At 32.5% G+C, this 9,747-nt stretch overlaps 1 protein-coding gene across 9 annotated transcripts in view; it reads right to left on the bottom strand.

Annotated features, from left to right (window-relative positions):
* Positions 1-9,747, bottom strand: part of pard3aa (par-3 family cell polarity regulator alpha, a) — a 647,780-nt gene that overhangs the window by 408,626 nt on the left and 229,407 nt on the right. The gene's annotated exons all lie outside the window — the stretch shown is intronic.

Genomic DNA, 9,747 nt, shown 5'->3' on the forward strand with positions numbered 1-9,747 from the left:
AGGATTCTCTGATCGGGTACCAAGTAGACCACTTTATAAGCATGCTTTTTTGGGAACAGCCTATTTATATTTAACACTATGGGGTCTGAGGGGGTTTGGGGGCACTGGAGATGTGTTGGCTGGCCCTTACATTTATGCTGTTGATAGTTTAGGCTAAAGTTTCATGATCGTGTATTGCGCACTGTGCTACAATATAATGCGAGCAGCATGTATGTATGTCACTGGGGTGGTACCTTTTCGAAAGGTACACATTTGTACCTAAAAGATCCATATTAATACCTCAAGGGTATATATTAGTACTTAAAACTTTTAAGAGGAGCACTTTTGTACTTTTTAGGTACTAATATGTACCCTTGAGTTAATAATATGAACCTTTTAGGTACAAATGTGTACCTTTCGAAAAGGTACCACCCCAGTGGCAGCTCACCTACCTTTATTTCTGAGAGTGTATGATGTTGTATGTTTGAGAAAAAGTAGGCATATACATGAACGCACTTTCATGCCATTATAAAATCATGCATTAAGTTCTGCTTTCTTTAAAAATTATTGATCTTAACTGCCTGATTGATATGATGTACAATATAAAGTAGGACTAAGAGCGACAAAAGCACCTCATTTAGCTGTTCCACACCATGTCTTTCCATGTCCACAATGTTTTCAATAGAGTTTCTGCTCCTGACAGCGATTGCGTTTAAATAATAATTCATCTCCTGTTAAACTTGGACAATTAAATGATTGCTTATATCTATGATAATTATCACTTCTGATCACATGGAATAATGTGGAAATATTAGGAAAGGACTATCAGTCCTTAAGTGTGGGGAAATCAGTCCTTTAGGGCAGGACAATCCGTCCTTTGGAGGTGGGGGGGGGGGGCAATCAGTCTTAAAGGGCAAGACTATTAGTTCTTTAGGGCGGGGCAATCAGTCTTAAAGGGCGGGACTATTAGTTCTTTAGGGCGGGGCAATCAGTTCTTTACAGCGAGACTATCAGTCCGTTAGGGTGGGGCAATCAGCCCTTTAGGGTGGGACTCAGTTCTTTGGGGCGGGATAATCAGTACTTTAGGGTGGGGCAATCAGTCTGTTAGGGCAGTGGTTCTCAAACTGTGGTACGCGTACCACTAGTGGTACGCGGGCTTCCTCCTAGTGGTACGCGGAGGATTCGCCAAATAATTAAATAAACAATTAACATTTTTAATCCTTTGATGTGAACTATATTATCGATGTGATCAGCTTTGGCATTTTTGTGAAGCGTACGATCACAGCGCTGTGCTTAGAATGTTTATTTTAGTGCAATTTGTCATAAGCTGCTGAAAATCAGTTTCCGAATTGATTCTGAAGCGTGATTTGACTGACACGAAAACTGGCCAATCACAGTCGACTTTTTTTTTGTGTGTTTTTGCGTGAAACGTAAGGGCGGGACAAAGGCTTTCTGAGTCGCAGAGACAGAAAAAAACAACTTAAAAACAAATGTTTTGTTGGAATAATACTTCTCGGATGTTTTCACTATCGAGATGTCTTGCAGAGTGATTAAACCGCGGACATATTTCCTGCCTATTTGATGATCTACATACACGTTTCGCTCTCCAACAGCGAGTCGACTCGCCTCTGACCTGTCACTCCTCTATACTGTCTGAATGGCGGCGCGGGAATAGAGGTATTGCGCAATTACTCATTTCTGGAAATGTGGCGAGTGCTCTATTTTAACACGAGAGAGCTCATTCATGTACGCAAATCACTAAAACAGATATGCGAGCTCTTAAATAAGCTTTTTTCAAATGAACTGCAAGTCCTGTCATGATCGCCTGTGTGCTCAGATTGAACACAATCGCGATCTGTTCACTATTAAAGTAGACATTATTTGTCTTTGTTACTTGACTAAATTTAGTCAAAAGTATTCAAAGTTATCAAGTATTTAGAATTAGATTGATGCATGATCGATGACAATGCTAATGGTCTTCTTATTTGGCTGTATTGTAAAGTGAAACTTACTTTTAGCAAAGGTGTATTTTTTATTTTTTTTCTTTACGACAAAAGAATTATGCTGGAAATGTTTCTGGATGAGGTATTTGTGTGATTTATACATTTAGCTGTATTCTGATCTGTCTTAAAGCATTACAGGTCAAAGCAATCCCTTGTTGCTAATTGTTTATTTTAAAATAACAATAAGGCTCTTAAAGCACTGCTTTGATAAATGTATTGTTGTCATATTTCAAATACCTCAAGTAAAATAAAGTCATTTGTTTTATTTTTTACTGAAAGTGTACTTGTGTTTTTTGTAAAGTTTGTATTTAAGTTTAAGATCAAGTGTAAAATAAAATCTACATGTGATGTACAGCTATTTAAGAAACAAATTTGCCATATTGTAAAGAAAAATAGTGTAAAATATGTAAATAAAAGGCTAAATTTAAATCTTTTCATCATATACTAAATAAACCTTTCAAAGGTTGAAAATATTGTTTTAAAAATGGGCAAAAAGTGTCTCTATGGCCTTAAAGATTATTTGTTAGTTTTACCAGTGCTATTGAAAAATATTAATTGTCATGAAAGGAAAAATTGACTATACTTTCTTTGTTTGTGCAAATTCCTTTACATATAGCTTTGGGATTTAAGCAATTAAACCATTCAATCAGGTTTACACTTAAAAGTGATTTCATAATGAAAATCTGATTTTGTTTTTTTTCAAAAGTAACCAACTAGTACTTATTAAAAGAGTACTTTGTACTTTTACCTAATATTAGTTGTATTTACTAAAATGTGTGTTATTTTAGCAGTGTAATAGTATTTTTACTTGAGTACAAAAATATTTCATAAGCATTTAGTGCAGGTTTATTATATTATTAATATATGATTAATAATAATAATAATAATAATAATAATAATTGTTTTTATTTGTATCAATTCCTATGCAATATTTTATGGGTTGCTGAGAATACATTTCAATACATCTTCAATACATACATCTTCAATACATAGCATGTCAGTCTTAAAAGTAAAAAAATAGCTGCTGGAAAAAGTGCTTAAAATTTCTTGATTTTCATTAGGCTGTGCCTGTATGAACCCTGTCATATGAACATTTAACATATATTTCAAGATTTGTCTGAAAGTGTATGAATATGCCATATAGCCTATATTTATGAGGTCCAAGCAACATTTCCAGCTTTTGATGAATAGGCTCCTATGAATACTTTAGATTTAAATACAGCAGTTTTCCTTTTACTTTATATATATATATATATATATATATATATATATATATATATATATATATATATATATATATATATATATATATTTTTTTTTACCTGCAAACAGTTAATGTTCAGACTATTTAAAATGTTTAAAGTGACTGACAATTATACATATTCTTAATAATAGGAATTAATCTGCCTCGTTTTCAAACTCTGCACAGCTGTAGCTGCTTAATTAGGCCTACGGCGCAATTTTTTTAATACTGGTCATTATGGTGGTACTTGGAGAGACAATTTTTTTCTAAGGTGGTACTTGGTGAAAAAAGTTTGAGAACCACTGCCATATAGCCTATATTTATGAGGTCCAAGCAACATTTCCAGCTTTTGATGAATAGGCTCCTATGAATACTTTAGATTTAAATACAGCAGTTTTCCTTTTACTTTATATATATATATATATATATATATATATATATATATATATATATATATATATATATATATTTTTTTTTTTACCTGCAAACAGTTAATGTTCAGACTATTTAAAATGTTTAAAGTGACTGACAATTATACATATTCTTAATAATAGGAATTAATCTGCCTCGTTTTCAAACTCTGCACAGCTGTAGCTGCTTAATTAGGCCTACGGCGCAATTTTTTTAATACTGGTCATTATGGTGGTACTTGGAGAGACAATTTTTTTCTAAGGTGGTACTTGGTGAAAAAAGTTTGAGAACCACTGTGTTAGGGCAATGCAATCAGTGTTTTAGGGCGGGGCAATTAGTCCTTTAGGGTGGGACTATCAGTTCTTTAGGATGGGGCAATCAGTAATTTAGGGTGGGACTATCAGTCCATTAGGGTGGAACTATCAGTCCTTTAGGGCTGAGCAATACATCCTTTAGGGAGGGACTATTAGTCCTTTAGGGTGGAACTATAAGTCCTTTAGGACGAGGCAATCAGTGTTTTAAGACAGGACTATCAGCTTTAGGGTGGAGCTATCTTTTTTCAGTTGGTTAGCAACAACTATCTTCCTTTCAATCAATTCCCCAAAAATGAAATCATACACCCCCCCACCCCCCGTCTTTTTTCAGATTTCTAAATCATTTCACGTGTATGTGCATCAGAATAGAAGAAAAATGGACAATCTTAACTTCTGTTTCATGGCAACTTTAAAAATAAGAATAGTCTAGACAGGCAGGGGTCGAAACTGGAGCAAACAAGGGAAACAAGTCTAGTCCAAAACATGATACAAATACACAGGTATTACAAAATCCCAAAACATGGGAGAGTCCCAAGTTAAAAAACAAAATAAGGCCACAAAGGAGAAACAAGGAAACCGGAAAATGCTCAGAAATTACAGAAACAGCTAGACAAGATTTTGCACGTTGTGTGTGTGTCTGTGAGTGTTTTAAAGGAACAGTCCACTTTATGTTCAGTTAAAAAGTTGAGTTTTACCATTTTTAATCCATTCAGCAATTCAGCTATTTAAAGCTTGACACTTCTATAGTTAGATCTTGTACTAAGACCAAAAGAAAATGAAAATTTATTTTAGGCCAATAAATATAGGAACTACACTATCAATCTAAGGTAATAATCAAAGGAACTTTGCTACCATACTTAAACCTTTATAAAATATAACCAATATTAATGAATTGTTCAAATCATTAACTAATCAACTAAATCCAGAGAATTGTCAAGTGGTCCCCTATGTATTATTACTATTATTATTATTATTACTTTTATTATTATTACTATAATAAAAATAATAATAATAATAATAATTATTATTATTATTAAAATTAATATTTTGTTAATATTATTATTATTATTATTATGATTATCATTGCTGTTGTTGTTGTTTTAGTGTTGTTTTTGTTATTATTATTAAAATTATTAATATTGTTATTATTATTGTTGTTTTTATTATTATTATTATTATTATTATTATTATTATTATTATTGTTATTATTATTATTAATAATAATAATATTATTATTATTGCTGTTGTTGTTTTTAGTGTTGTTATTGTTATTATTATTATAATTATTAATATAGTTATTATTATTATTATTATTATCATCATTGTTGTTATTATTGTTGTTATTATTATTATTATTATCATTATTATTATTATTCCACAGCAGTACGTTTCATAGAAGTGCTCCATTTTATGAATACCAAGCTAAATCTAAAAGCAGTCCAGTGTAAATTTGCCTCCTACAGAACCATCTTAAACCTGCAGGCAAAACTAAACACCCCCCGAAGACCTTCAGTTTCTCTGACAGAGCAGATTTCCTCCATTGCTCAGCTTCAGGCAGAGTAAAAGTAAAGTGTTGTCTTGTTGTCTGCAGTGTCGACAGGCAGATTCACTGTTAGTGTCTCTCCTGGCAGAAGCTCCGAGCGTCTGAAACTCTCAGTTCTCGGTTTTATGACTCGCTACCAGTGTATTCGGTACATCCATAATTATGCAAATACCCCGGCAACCACCTGTCATCCCTCGACGACGTCCTGCCGCAGCATATGCCCATATTGCGCCAACCATCTGAATCCCTGTGCATGCAGCTCACAGGACAGCCGAATTTACAGGCGCAATCCCGATGAAAACACCACAGTGAAATCCGAGGTTTGTCTGAGAAATACCCAGCAGGCCAGGGGAGACATTATTATTCAATTACGATCTGAACTCAATAATGATTTTTAGTACACTTCCTTTCGTCAGTGGTCAGTTCACTTTGGGGTCATGTCCGTAATGATGAGGAGGGGTAACTCTATAACTAAAACCTATGTCTGGGTAATTAGCTTAAGGCTCAAAACGCAGAGAGATGGTCTCGAGAACAAAAAAAATAAGAGATCAAATGACATCCAAATATGCTGGTTCAGCCTCGGTGAAATTGCATTATGTGTTACTAACGTCAAACAAGTAATAACAAGAAGTGACATGCGGATTGTAGATAATGGGAGAGCCAACTAATGGGGCTTTCAGGGAATAACAGAGTAAAGCAAAAACTGATCAGCAATGTCTAAAAGTATAACAATAATACACAAAAATCTGAGCTGGAGTACAAGAGAAGCCAAAAACATGTCTGAGGAAACTATCAGGCGGGAAAAACCCAGCAGCCTTTAACAAATATGTTAAATCATGCCGAAGATGAAGGAATCCATGTGGAACTTCTCAACAATCCTTCATGTCTTTTTAGCATCATGGAGTTTGTGATTTCACCACACGTGGAATTTAAGAAACAGATTCCTCTGAAATGACTAAAGGAGCAGGTGGTGTCTCATCTGATGGATGCGTTCATATCCTTATTTAATCGTATTATTCTAATCACAAAATATTTGAGGAGAATCAAACCACCTGCAGCATGATGGATGATTATGCTAATTCGCTCAAAGCAGGTAAATACACAATTTTCCTTATTAAGCAACTGTAACTCATAACTGTAACTCAACAACAAAAACAACACGATGATTGGTGACGCTTTATATTGATGGTCCATTTGAGTATTAGTAGACTGTCTGCTTAATATCTGCTGATACTGCTCCTAAACACATTTAACTGACTATAAGAAACTTTGTGTGTGTGTGTGTGTGTGTGTGTGTGTGTGTGTGTGTGTGTGTGTGTGTGTGTAAATATATATCTTTTTAATTTGTTTAATCATTTTATATGTATTTATTTAGCAATGTAATGTAAAACATGTTTGTATTTATTTAATTAATTATTAATTATTTTATTAATTATATTATTAATAATTATAATTATTTTTTGACTTATTTACTTAATTATTTATTTATTTAATTTAATATTTAGTTACTTATTTATTTACTGAATTTTTATGTCTTTATTTACTGAATTTCTTTCTTTCTTTATTTATTTATTTACTGAATTTATTTATTTATTTATTTATTTAATTATGTATTAATTAATTTATTTATTTACTTTTTAATTTATTTAATTATTTATTTATTTACTTATTTATTTATGTATTTACTTTTTATTTATTTATTTATTTACTTTTTATTTATTTATTTATTTGTTTACTTACTTATTTTTTTTAACCTATATTTACATACAAACACATACACATATAGACAATTGAATTCAAAATTATTAGCCCTTATTTTAACTCTAATTTATTAATTCCTAATTTTAATTTTGTTAGAATTTTAAGGACATTTTTACAGTATTTCCTATAATTTTTTATTTTGGAGAAAGTCATATTCATCCAGTTTGGCTCAAATAAAAGAAGATTTTAATTAAAAATATATAATTTTAGGGTAATTTCAAGGTATTATTAGACCCTAAGGATTTTTCTGATATACTTAAACTTAAAATAAAATAAAATAAAATAATTTAATTTGATTTAATTTAATAAGCAATATAAAGATAAAATAAGCAATATAAAATTAAAATAAGCAATATAAAATAAAATAATATAATATAAGCAATATAAATAATCATAACAGTAATTCTTATCAAACAAAAAGTAGAGGAATCAAAAACTCCAGCGTCCGCTTTCTCATGAGAAGGAAATCACATGAGTTTAAAACATCTCCAAAATTTTAATATGAGAACATTTTTGCATATTTTTAAAGTGAAATACAAGGCAGGCATGGATTGCGGCGAGCATGTGACGCCGCTCGGACAATATTGCTTTTGTTGAACAGTCCATCTGGAAAGTACACATAGAGGACACACACACGACCCCGTTTTCATCCTGTTCTCCCACTCCAGCCAATATGGGCTCCTAATGTGTGATCGGATTAACTTTCCTTAGGCCAGAAATTGGCTTCCCCTGCGTTTAATAACCAAGACGAGCACTTAAAGGCCTGTAGCCATCGATCTCAGGTGTGTCAGGGGTCTGGCCGGACCCTCTAATGAGACCGAGGACCAATTTCAGCTCTCCATGGAGGATTATGGGAAACACAGACCCGCAAACAAGCTCCATACCAAAGATGGGAGTTCAGGTCACCAGGGACGCCTCTCAGACTTCATATTTGCATCTCTAATCCATCGGTGCACACCGAGGGCCGCGTGTCCGAGATTTGAGGATTAATTCCTAATTATAGGGGGGAAATTCAGCAGAATCTCTGAATGATACACAGTCATGAGTCTTAGCTTCAACTACACTGCAAAAAAGATGCTTCTGTCTTGTTTCTAGTTCAATTAGTGAACATTTCTTAAATCGAGAAGCATTTTCTAGACAAGCTAAACATATTGTCTTGTTTGGATGTCATAAATTAATTGGGTTTTTCCTTAAAACAAGCAGAATACTCTGCTAATGGGGTCACCAAAATAATCTTGTTTTTTTCTTTTGACATAAGATTACTTTGCTTACCCCATTGGCAGATTTTTTCAGCTTGTTTTAATGAAAAACTCACTTCATTTTTGCTCATAATTTCTCAAAACAACACAATATGTTTTGCTTGTCTAGAAAATGCTTCTTAAGAATTTGTAGATATTTGGTGGGATTAAATAAGACGATTAGACATTGATAAAACGAGTGATTGCTCCATATTTTACATTTCTGCACCGAGATGTCTAGTTTTGATTTTCTATCGAACTTTGGAAAGCAGCATCATGCGTAACTTGTTGCACGAGCTTACATTTCTGGATTTTTGCTTGCATATGAATGGAAGTCTATGGGGCGAAAAGTGCATTGCGAAAACTGAAGTGGTCATTTTATTGACGAGTCATTTTTATTATAGGTTTGGTCAATTACAACAAGCAAACAAGCAAAATACAGCAAAATAATCATGCTTTTCCTTTTGGCATACAAATATTTTTCTTACCCCATTGGCAGATCATTTAGCTTGTTTTATGAAAAACTCACTTCATTTTGGCTCATTATTTCTTAAAATAAGACATATTTTGTGGGATTAAACAAGACGATTAGGGATCGATAAAGCGAGTGAATGCTCCAGATTATATAAAAAAACCAAACTTAATTTTGACATTATTTATTAAAACAAGACAGTGTGTTTTGCTTGTCTAGAAAATGCTTTTTGATTTTAAAATGTGTGGATATTTAGCAGGATAAAATGAGATATTGTATATCTAATTGTGTAAATTTATATATATATATATATATATATATATATATATATATATATATATATATATATATATATATATATATATATATATATATATATATATATATATATATATTAAGGGTGTCACGATCCTCCAAATCCTCGATTCGATTACATTTTCGATTCTAAAGGCATGATTCGATTCGATTTTCGATTATGAATAATTAATAAATGACCAATTAATTATTTGTAGCCTACCGTTTAAACTACCTGACCTGCATAGTCTTTGTTATACCCATAAACAAATCATACAGTACATAAACATACAGTAAATGAATAAAGGCAAGACACACACATAATTCCACCTGTCAATCACTTTTTCTGCGGGACTCGTGAATAGGCAGTGATCTGTGTCGTTATAATGGCGTCGGTAAAAAAAGACGCACAACCAACAGGAACCAGCCAACAGTATCTGAGGTGTTCGCTAAAATGACTAAGTACAAGTGAGTGAAAGATTGAAGCAG

The sequence above is a fragment of the Danio rerio genome, chromosome 24 (assembly GCF_052040795.2).
Source record: "Danio rerio strain M-AB ecotype USA chromosome 24, GRCz13ab, whole genome shotgun sequence".
Taxonomy (NCBI): Eukaryota; Metazoa; Chordata; class Actinopteri; order Cypriniformes; family Danionidae; genus Danio; species Danio rerio.